The 12,671-nt window shown below is 32.7% G+C and overlaps 1 long non-coding RNA gene across 1 annotated transcript; it reads right to left on the bottom strand.

The window, feature by feature from the left end:
• Positions 1-335: 335 nt before the first annotated feature.
• Positions 336-9,431, bottom strand: LOC143049368 (uncharacterized). The gene is made up of 4 exons (XR_012970203.1): positions 9,373-9,431; positions 4,282-4,425; positions 2,778-2,886; positions 336-467 (listed from the first exon to the last, which is right to left on the bottom strand). It is a non-coding gene; the product is annotated as an uncharacterized LOC143049368 (long non-coding RNA).
• Between the last annotated feature and the right edge of the window lie 3,240 nt (positions 9,432-12,671).

Below are 12,671 nucleotides of genomic sequence, written 5' to 3'. Positions count from 1 at the left end.
AAACCAGTTCGTTCCAGATTTGGACAATTCGTACCAAGTCAATTGTCAATTCGTTCCAACTGATTTATTTCACCAAAAACTACAAAAAAAACAAAGGGAGGCGAATATTCTTTATATTAGTATGTTTGGTTTCACCTTTTTTTTAATACAATTTTACGATCGAATCATATGTTTTTTGGTTGAAGCGTATTTATTTTCAGGCAGTGGTTATGCATCAGTTGCATATCACACAAACTATTGTAAACTTAAACTGTAGTTATATGAATATATATGTATTGGTTTAAAATTAGAAATATTTGAAATAATATGTAAACTACATAAAGAAATTTACATTGATTTCATCATAATGTTCATTGGAAGCTTGATTATCGATGGCGCTGTAGTTTGTAAGTTCTCTCGCTCCACTCAAGTCGAGATAAATGGCACTTGACGCAACAGGAGTGTTACTTTTCTTTTTAAGCAGTTGTCTGAAATATAATAACGTAGTATGAATAACTATCATCTCATCACCAGTGAGAATGAATGATATATTTGATAAGCAATGATAAACATTATTAAAAGTAATGCAAAATCTTGTGGAAACTTTACCTATGGGGGAAAAACTAATGCAGTTTTTACAGTAATTGTTTTAATTTACGACTATAAATTTATAAATCAAATGGCCGTTTAATGATGTTTTATGCCATGCTATGCTATTCTATCTGTACTATGAAATGAGGAGACCTCATTTTGTGTGTCGCTTCTCTTCCTTCTACAAGAAATTAATCATCATGCCTCTATGTCCTATAAGTACCATGCATAGCCGCATTTGTCATCCTTGGTTATGATTATTCCGTATGGGTTAGTTTGGGAGGAAAACGAAAAAAAAAGGCGTCCGGATATTTTTTCGGTCATTCGACGGAATTTTAAGTCAGACTTACCTTCCGGTTTGCGTTTTTCTGTATACTTTGAACATACATGTACTATGAATAAAGTGTCTTTGCTATCTGCTCTCATTTTTTAGTTTACTATCCACGGCGGTCAACGAGTTATTAGATAGAGATGTTCTACATAATATACCAATGACCGCCATAGACCGATTAGTAAACTGAGAATTTACAGTAATGAATGTTCATAATATACAGATATACGCTAACATTATTGAAATTAATAGAATAAAAAGGGAATTTTGGAAAGAAAAGGAGGAGCCGGGCTAGAAAAACATTGTCCTTTCCCAAAGTACCTTTTGATACCTTTTCTGAAATTCCCCTGACATAAAATCTTTTACAAAAATTCATCGGGTCACTTAGTATATTAAATAGAGAGGGTATATATAATATACCAATGACCGCCGTGGATTAATTCGTGAACAGAGATAGTAAAAAGCAAATACACTTTATTTATAGTAATGAATGTTAATATTGAAATACAAAACAAATGGGAATTTTGGAAAAAAGGAGGACGGGGTAAAAATACAATTATCCTGTCCAAAACTACCCATGACTTTTGATACATTTCATGAAATTCTTCAGTCATTAAATGTATTTCAAAAATTCATCCTACAACACTTTACATACTTTCAACCAGGCTCTGAATGCCCGCGATTTCGCGGGTGTGTTTTTGTATTTTTAATTACTATAAAAGAGGGACGAAAGATACCAAAGGGACAGTCAAACTCATAAATCTAAAACAAACTGACAACGCCATTGCTAAAAATGAAAAAGACAAACAGAAAAACAATAGTACACATGACACAACATAGAAAACTAAAGAATAAACAACACGAACCCCACCAAAAACTAGGGGTGATCTCAGGTGCTCCGGAAGGGTAAGCAGATCCTGCTCCACATGTGGCACCCGTCGTGTTGCTTATGTGATTACAAATCCGGTAAATAGTCTAATTCGGTAGGTCACATTCATGAAAGGGAAGGGGATTGTAGTTACGACATAAGGAACATATCCGATATCATTTGTGAAACGGTTATTCCATAACGGTCAACCAACTGCGCCGAAACAAAAACTAGTTGAAACAAAGGTTGCAAACTTGAAGTCAGCCCTTATAGTTTTTAACGAATTCACGGTTGACGATTAAAGAATATCTGTATCACAGATAATATTAAAAAGGAGATGTGGTATGATTGCCAATGAGACAACTATTCACACAAGAGACCAAATGACACAGAAATTAATAACTATAGGTTACCATATGGCCTTCAACAATGAGTTAAGCCCATATGGATATTTTCGAATTTCTCTCGTTACAATTACGTCCTTTTCCTGCAATCATGACACCAATGTATGGGACTTATTGCCTAAGATTTCACTACGATAATCATCACAATGATTGCCAGATATAGCACCAGAAAGGAATTACTAATTTGAAAAATATAGACGGAAAATAACAAGGGGGCGTTCATTTTTTTTTTAGCCGAAGACAAACTGACGAAACCATGGCAAAACAACCGACAAAAAACGACAAAAAGGACAAGTGAATCCACAATAAGCTACATACAAAACTAAAGACAAGGACCAAATCAAAAAAAAGAGGGTAATATTAGTTTCTCTGGAAGGTAAGTAGATGCTGCTCTAATTTAAAAGCCATCGTGTAAACCAAAGGCTAATTCTTTTGACCAACTTACTTGACCTAATCAGAAATTTGTAAATTGAAATACTTTTTCATGACAACAAATAGGCCAGACTGTTACTGTAGGAAGCAACGCAGACATGATCCTTCAATTGTTATCTTGTTTTCTTTTCCACGGTGGACAAAAATCCTCGTGACGTTTTTGGCAAAATACCTTTTGTAAAATACAGTTGTACCAGCTAATATGACAGCTAGGGTCCAACCGATTATAGCAATAACCAATAGCATCAATGGCACCGATGGCACCAATGCAGTGTTTGTTTCTGAAAAAAAAGGGAAATAAAAGAAACGAAATAATCAAACTTAAACATTGAAATATATCATCGTGAGGAAAACTCGCTAAATTTTACGTAATATGGGTCTTGGAAAATGAAACAGACGCAATGAATAATAGATGGCTCCTAAAATGACACTTCGAACCCGCAGGATTCATTGATAATATACTACATATAAGAATTTGAACAATTAGGTCAAATTTGCATAAATATCCGGTGGCACAAATGATTTTTAAGATATAAGGAGCCGAATCTCAAACGAATTTTTGATATGAATAGAATGATCTATGAAATATACATGAGAGCGACAACAACCAAGTGACAAACACACACAACAGATGTATATATATAAGAGTTAAAATACCGTATATAAAATTCATATTTGTCTCGCGGTAAGAAAGGTTGTGCAAATATAAGTCCTAAATAGAACTAACAAAAACTATCAAAAATCGGACATGAACATTATATTCCATAGAAAACATCAATATATGATATTTGAATTTACACAAGGTCATTTTTTTCTCGTACAGTTGCGTGTTGTCTTTAAAACAAAGCTGTTAGTTGTATACTGATAGATACTGTAATCTGGGAGAACAATAATTATTTGTTTACTTATTACAGTAACTTTAAATAAGTCATCCGAATTAATTTTACGACATTCTTTGTTTTATTTTTGATCTAATATTGTGTAGACTTTCATCTGAATGTGCAAACTTCATCGTGCAAGGCTTTGTCATACTGTAGACGAAAGGACAACTTAAAAATTGTGAAATGCAAATCAACGTGAACGTAATTAATTTATGCTTGACCGTACAAATAACACGCTTAATCATTTCAAATTAAAACACTCCACATTGTTTTTGTGAAATCAAGAGAAAATGAAGGAATCATTGATTTCAGACATTTTGAAGAAGTTTGTTCATCTTTTAATCTGAAGTTATTACTAACGCCGTATTAGATACGGTAGTATTAGATTATTAAAAGTCAAACTTTGTCTAATGAGTCTAATAATATCAAAGGACAAACTTCACTTCATCGTATTATTAAAAACGTACATTTGTAGGGTTCTAAAGAGAACGTCTTCAAACATCAACGTAAACCATCGGTTAATCGCTTAATCGGTCGAACGAGTATCCGAGTAACCGTTTAGTCAAAACTGTTTGATTTGACAACACTAGTTTTTTGTTTATTGTTTTGTCATAAATCAGGCTGTCGGATTTTTTCTCTCAATTACTTCATTTTTGGTACCTTTTAAGCGAGTAAACAGTTTTTGACCACAATTGAAGGCCATTCGTTGACCTAAAGTTGCATAAAGGGACCCTTTGGAATATTTGCATAGAAATCATACCAAAATCTCCCTAGCTTTAAAGACTCCTCTCTTACCTGACTCAATAGTTGTTTGCAGTTGCAATATTGTTGTTGATATTATCTCGAAATCTGATAAATCATTTTGTCCATCTCCAGAACCATCTGATTCTACATCTTCATCGTCACTGACAGTAATGGTGGTAATAGATAATTGAGCACCTACAGGGGAAGCAGTCGGGTTGATAATGAACGGCTTAAAATATTGGTTGAGTAATTTGTACCAGTTTTTAATGTAAACATTTATATCTTTGCTGCTTTCACCTGCAGGAAGTCAGGAATATGACAATTGTTATCCATTCGTTTGATGAGTTTGAGATATTGATGTTGCCCTTGAATTTTCCTCGTAGTTCGGTATTTTTGTTATTTTATATTACAGGTTAGTCAATATTTCAGGTCAGTTTTCCAACAGCGAATAAGGTAAACTATTTGAAATTCCAAATGTTAATGCACCTTCTTATTCAACAAAACATTCACTACAAAAATAGAAATCGTTAAGATCCGTACTGATTCTAACATCAATTACACCTAAGACGATTTAGGTATACTGGCGTATACTTTTATATTTTTACATGCAGCAATGGCGTTTTTTTTCTAAAGTAATATTTTCGCCTTTTTCCTTTTTTCTTTTTTTTATCAAACAGTTTTTTATGTAGACAACTCCAATTACTTGCTTTATTCGTACATTTTTGCCTGAAAAGTTTATCAAGATGTTTTCTGTATTGTTTTATTATCTGTATTATATCAGTATTTTGCTGTGACACATGGATAATTTGACAGTAGTTTTATACTGTGAATATGATCAGTCGGAAAGTAAGCTCTTAGAAACGACAGTTGTTGCTACTTTCTTAAGACAATAATGGGACTGATATTAAATCCCACCATTCTGAAATTGTGTTAATTTCGCGGAAAAAAATAATTTGGCGCCAATTTGGAATTTTTTCTTTTGTCTGTTTTTAAATTGCCATTAAGGTCAGAAATAGATTTCCTTTGATTTTTTAAAGCATGGTTAATCATGGTTCTTCTTATTAAAGAAAATAGTACTTAAACATGTTAATTTGGCCGTCTTTTAACAATTACGTAACGCCGTTGATCGACGTTTATAATGATGATCAATGATTATGCGAAATTGTCTGTTAATAGTGTTATTTTTCTTCTTTATTTCACAGATAAACAAAGATTATATATACTATATAAAAGATAACTAATACGTATCTCAAAGTTTAAAAAACCCAAGTCTAACGTTCTATCACCCCTTAGGAGTCCCCACTGGAACTAAATTCAAAACGAAAGACATTTTTTGACATTGTAGTTTTTTGGTCTTACACATCGATGTCAACTTGCATCACAACACAATGTACACACATTTAGTGTGTTTGTTTGAAAAAAACAATGGCGAGTTCAGCTGTGAATGTTTGACTGGATTAACAATTCTCGTTAAGTCATTGAAATGTTTGACTTAACTAAAAACAAGGTAAGGAAATCTCATACTGTCTTTGCACAACCGTAACTGCTTTAGATGACTGACACAAAACTCATTCATTGTTTATAATAATATAATTTTTTTGTGATAAAGGAATCCTGCAAAAGTAAGTGAAAAAGTATTGTCCTAAATTTGAACTTAGGTAGCCAACAATCATTTGATTTTCTGTTGGTGGTGGGGCTACTTATTTTTTTGGAAGAAAAGAAGTTGGTTTTCAATTTTTGGATACAAAAATAATTTGTTTTTGACCCTGAGAAAAAAAAATGTTTGTTTTACCCTCAGCTGCCATTAAATGAAATGCTAAAATTGAAAAAGAATTGTTTTCGACTTGTCTGGAAAAAAATCCATAGCCCCCCCCCCCTACCCCCCACCCACTCCCCGAAAATCAAATGGTTGCTGCCTTAAATCAATCTCTTTCAAAGTAGCATTTCAATCAATCTTATTCAAAGCATGATCATTCTGACATGAAGTATGACTTAATTTTGACTTGTGCCAAGTTGTGATCTAAAACATAATTGTTGACTGTAAGCCCCCAGAAACTGCTCTGAAATACTTTTATATAAATATAAAAATGCATAGTTTTTTAATGTTATTATTATTTTTTTCAAATAGAAGAAAAAAAATATATCTGAGTCTTTTTTGTTCTTATTTATTTTCAAGTTCATGATTAGCACCATTTATTTATTGGTTTAGTGTGTTTTTCTTTATAATTTGAGTCCATTCATTCGAACTGTTACTTGCATGAAATCAATGAGACAACATTTATTGTTATATTTAGTTTGTTCATACAAGGATTGCAAACTAATAGACCACTTTCGAGTTCGTCCGTCACCGGAAAAAACTCGACAATTATGCGCGCCTTTATGACGTCATTTACCAGCTAGAGGGGGTCGCCTGTATCCCTGCACTATTAACGTTCATCAAGCGTCGTAGTGATCGTCATTGTGCAGGATAAACTAGAAATAATGGTTGTTCTGTAGGTACTTAATGACAATTCCCTAATGACAGCAGTGCTGATTATCAATTTTGCGAATTCAATTTGCCCAATAATTTGTACAATATAGAATTATATTTTTCCAACCACTCGCTCAACATTAGAATGGAAGTGACGACGCCCCTAAACGCACAAATGGCGTTCACTAAAACCAGAGTTTTTGACGGAAATGCATCGAACTCGAGAGTTGTCTATTTCCTTTTATCTGAAATAATGAAGATTTTACATTCAGAATACTTTCATTATGATCTCTTTTAAGTTTAAATGAAAAAGGTAGGACCAGATATCAGTAATGAAAAGGAACTCCTGTTATTATTATTATTTTAATCCCGCATTATTCATGAATATTTTGACTACCCTTTGTATTAATTGAGTAGAAATTTATTTCTGTGTTAAATGAATTTGATTACAGCAGTACAAATACTTACCAAAACATAAATATTAAATTAACTCTTAGAATAATAAATTAATATTAAATTATTATCCCTATTATGGCACATAGGGACACATAGAGCCTATTTCACTGGGACTGAGTTCTGAAAAGTGATAAAATGTGTTTCTCTAATTTTTTTGCACATGTTTACAGTAACAAAATATATTTAATAAGATTATTTTAATAATATCCACATGTAAATAACAGCATATGGTGCTTGATATAACAATAGTTTGTTCATGATAGTGTCAAACAAAGGGACGTAACTCCGTCGGCCCCGCTTGTCAGAAATATCGACACATTGAAGTGGCACATTTGCGTATTTTAGCGTACAAGTGCCACAAATTTGACATATCATAGTCCAAGTTATGTTACATAACATAATTTAAATTCAGCATAGCTTCCCGAGAAGTTAAGAAAGAAAATTATGATTTTAATTTTCTTTGACCAATTTTTTTCGTCAACACCTTGACTTTGAAGACATATTTTGAGAGAAAAAATGAGTTTAATCCATAATTGAGTTCAGTAATATATTTCTTAAATACTCACGAATGTTCACTTAAAAGGAAATTAGTTTTAATTCATGCAAAAAACTACAAATTATAAAAAACGGGCTTCACTTTTTTTGGTAAAAAAATGCCCATATATGGCATTCACATGACGTCCATTGTTGCTTTAAGAAATGGGGGTCAAACCGGGGTTGCTTTCCCACTGTGATGTTTCTGAATTAAGAATAATCCATGGAAGCCATAGATTTGTAGTAAATTTACAGATGGCCTGGGCCGTGATATTCGTTCATTTTATCCCTAGCTAATAACGCTCAGGATAAAATTCGAATATCACTGCCCAGGTGATACATTTAAAACAAATTTATGGCTTCCATGAATTATTTCGATTGAAATAGGACAGATACGGTCATAAAAAAGTAGAGCGAGGATGGATCTGCTGTGTGTGTGGTTGTTCTATATTACCCACTGTTACATAAATGTAAAACAATATAATAAATCTGTAGTTTGAATGAATCATTTCTTGAATAACCGCTAGAAAAACATGTTTTTGATTCTCTTAATTCTCAAACCCAACATTTGCCATTTTTAATTTACATTTTTTTCTGGTAAACTATCGTCAAATTCACTGTTGGCATTTTTTAACCAAGGAGCCGTCATTGTAGACGTGCTGCAATCAGTAAATGTGGGAATAATGCATTAGAATAGCGAAAAGCAACACCTACCTAAAAATTTAAATTTAAATTCAATGTTATCCGAGTTTACAAGGTAAACGCAATTGAAAAACATCCCGCTTTGTCGTTTTCATTAGTATGACGTCATGTTTTGACTTGACGTTAATGCACCAAAAATAGTAATGTAATTTCGCGGAATTTTAAATTATTTTAATTTTGTACATTTTTCCGATCTCTCATGAATTAATTCTTTTAAGCTATGCCTCAGAATAAGAGTAAAGAGTCTGGTTTTTTTATTGTACTTTTTAACAAAGCGAAATTGGCATAGCGTTTCAACATAGGCTACCTTTGTTAGCTATTTACACCACTGGGTAGATACCACTGCTGGTGGGCGTTTAGTCCATGAGTGTATTACCAGCCCAGTAGTCAGCACTTCGGTGTTGACAAGAATATCAACGTGGTCATTTTTATAAATTTCCTATTTACAAACGTATAAATTTTTCGAAATACTACGGATTTTCTTATCCCATACATAGATAACCTTAGCTGTATTTGGCACAACTTTTTTAAATTTTGGTCTTCAATGCTCTTCAATTTTGTACTTGTTTGGCTTTATAACTTTTTTGATCTGACCGTCACTGATGAGTCTTAAGTAGACGAAATGAGCATCTGACGTATTAAATTATAAGCCTGGTACCTTTGAGAGCTATTTTCGATACATGTAGATAGATGTACATGGAGGTATGTTTTATAATGTTGATCTCGAAGTCTGTGCTAAGTATAGATATATCGAGAAGTTTGCCACTGTGTTGTTTACAAAGCGAAGGAAGCCATGACGTCATATTAGAATACATGTTATATAATATACGATGGAGTATATTTACTATTTTTTGTGTTTAAGATTATTATTTTCATCTTATTATTTATTTACAGTTCGTACCAAGCAAACTTGTTCATTTCCAAAATCAAACAGCCCCCTTGATTTCATTCATATGTTCCCGTATTCTACAAAACCTCACCTCGGTTCCACGACGTCTTTTTTGTTCCAATACTCTTACTCGAAAGAGCTGACATATAAAACTGAAAAACAAAATTTACAGTTATATTCAATAGATACTTCACATTCAGACTATTGATACCCCTTACAATGAAATACATAAGAATCACGGTCTTTAATGTACATAAAAGTTATCATAAACAATGTTCTAATGTGTAACAGGTAGTATGTTATACTGAGCTTTATGTTTTCTATTCTATTAATTTGTTGAAATCTGTTTTATCAGCAATCAAAACTGCACACACTGAGCTTCGAAGTTATTGCAAAACAACCTATTCTACGGGCGATTTAGCTGCGGAACCGTCGCTTTTATGGTCCTTGAAAGAGAATGAAAGTTGATCTAAATACTCTGGAAGGTTCGGCTGCTCCTTTTCCTCATGTGGCATGGACCCGTCGTGTAGCTCATGTCATTACAAACCCGATAAACAGTCGAATTTATTAGGTCACAGTCGTGGATGCATGGAACGGGATTGTAGTTACGACATTATAGGAACATATCCGATATCATCTTAGAAATGAATATTTCATAACGGTCAACCATCTCGTGATGGCGTCCGTAAAATTTACGAAGGAATGATTTCAACTTCATCATTTGGAACTCTTGGTTTAATAGATTCCTTGTAAGCAGCAACTCTCAATCAAGGAAATCATGATAGGAAATACAAACCCGGGAATATCGTATCAATTGAAAGATATATACACAATTGGGAAGTTGAAATCATCTCTTTTGTCCTTCAGTTTTGTTTTCAACCGACCCTCGTTGTCATTGTCTAGATGTAAGTCAAGATATGAGGCAGACTTAGCTGTATCTTTAACTATTGAGATAGTGAAACCCTTGGTATAGACTTCAAGATCTAACAAAATGTAATAAACATATAAAGTATAAAGCGATATACTCACACAAAGGAAATATAGTCCAAAGAAATATTTTAACATTTTTAATAAAAACGCGTTTAGAATAGCAAGATGTGGATAATTGAATCAACAGTATCGTTATTGTAATACAACATCAAAAGTGACCAAGGAAGAATTACCGAAGTACAAGAGCTATCATAGAAAACTCGATTGTATTTAAGTGGTGGATTTCCTATATGATTATGTAGTACCATGTCTTTTGACACGATTTATAATTTTGTTAACATACTATATTTTATTCCTTCGAGCACTTCCGTTTAAATGATACGAAATTCGTTTTTCAATTAGAAACAACTTTGTCTCGATATATAGAGGTCATGTAAAATTGTACCAACACGACACATGGGTCATAACGTCATCACGGAGTCACGGTAAAATGTTTGTTCATCTTTGTTCATATGTTACCCATACTTAGTATATATATTTGTTAAGGGGCCAGCTGAAGGACGCCTCCGGGTGCGGGAATTTCTCGCTGCATTGAAGACATGTTGGTGACCTTCTGCTGTTGTCTGCTCTATGGTCGGATTGTTGTCTCTTTGACACATTCCCCATTACCATTGTCAATTTTACTAAAAGATTTGGACATAAAATATAAATCCGGTGACCCCTACTATTTTCATATCGTAATTATAAAGACAATTCAAAATAAAATTATGTGGAAGGGTTTTTGAAAATAGCAATTTTAAATTTAAAAAAATGGTAAATACTCGTCGCTTTTTTGTGCATTTAAACATTTATAGACCTATTACCCAAATTTCTTATTTATGAAATCTCTGGATGCATATAAAAATTTCATAAAAAAGGTCTGTTTTTTTAATTTATACATTTAATAGTAATGATTTATGACAATGTATTCGGCACAATCTTACATTCGTGAAATAATTCGCTTGAAGTTTTGGTGTAATTATGCTCGTCTAAAATTTTTCTTTCTGCCCTTTTTTGCAGTTTTAGCAAACTATCTACTAAAGTATTATTGCAGTTTCCCTTTATTGAACAACAATAATCAAATTAAGGTTAGCGTTATAAAACAGTTGTCTAGCTTTATGATTTAAGTATTTCTTTCTCCTTTTTAGTAAAGCTAAATAAGAGTTGACTTTTTTTTTATAATATAATCAATATGAGACGACCAAGATAAAGATGCATCAACAAAATTACCCAGAACCTTTTTACGTGTACGTGCTTTAATGTGTTGTCCATTTAAAGCATGACTTACATGTTTGCATTTGATGTTACTGAACCTTCTGTTTAGAGCCAATACATATAGCCTTCGTTTTAGATACATTTACAGCCATTTGATTGTCATCACACCAGCGAAAAAATATCTTGTAAAACCGTAAGTTTTTGACTGATTCAACCTTTGTTTTGCCCAATGAATGATATGGTGCTACCATCAGCAAATTGGTGTTGTGATTAGGATAAGATAACGGAAGATCATTTATAAAAATCAAAACAGGTTCTAAAACAGATTCTTGAGTTACACCCGTTTGTTTGGTTTTGTACGTCGGAAAATGTATTTGAAATAGATACCATCTAGTATATGTCAGCCAAATATGATGTAAACCAACATAGCAAAATTTGTATTTGTTTAATATTTTGATAAGCAGTTTATATGATAGAGAAGATCAAAGGCTTTTGCTAGATCCATGGCTATGGATTTTTTTGGAGAAAAAAATAATTTCTTTTTGACCCTGAGAAAAAAAAATGTTTGTTTCAGCCTCAGCTGCATATAGATGTGATGCTAAAATTGAAAGAAAAAAATAGTTTTCGACTTGTCGCCAAAATAATAGATTGTCTTTCGCCGAATGGTTGCTGCCTAATTAAAAAAATCCTGTTTTGAACCTGTGTTCTTATAAACTGGTATGACGTTTGCCAATTTAAATGAAGATGGAAAAATACATTTTTTAAAAGTGTGACAAAGTGGTAGTGAAATAGCACGAGAAGACATCTTTAACAACTTTGCACTCATGGTATCAAAACATGTTGCTTTTGATTCATGTAGTACATTTAGTTGTAAAAACACATATAGGTATAGAAAAAAAACACATTATCTGGTTCATGACACGAAACAAAATCATCAAGTTTGTTACATCAACTATTGTTTGTGCCCAGGACTACTCTATGTGATAACCTTAAGCTTGGCACTATCATAATATATTTTATAACAGAATGTATTATGAATGTGGGGCTATAATATAAAGGAGGTAATATTTTCAAATTTGAAAAAACAGGGGGAACAGTAATTTATATGGCATTGTGGGTTTATGACTTATGGATAAAAGTATAGTACTCTAGTGTTTGGCTTGTGAAATATGTGAACATCTGTTATTCTTTAGCAGACTGCGATGC

This window comes from Mytilus galloprovincialis, chromosome 10 (genome assembly GCF_965363235.1).
Source record: "Mytilus galloprovincialis chromosome 10, xbMytGall1.hap1.1, whole genome shotgun sequence".
Lineage (NCBI taxonomy): Eukaryota > Metazoa > Mollusca > Bivalvia > Mytilida > Mytilidae > Mytilus > Mytilus galloprovincialis.
This window is presented reverse-complemented; position numbering and strand designations above follow the sequence as displayed.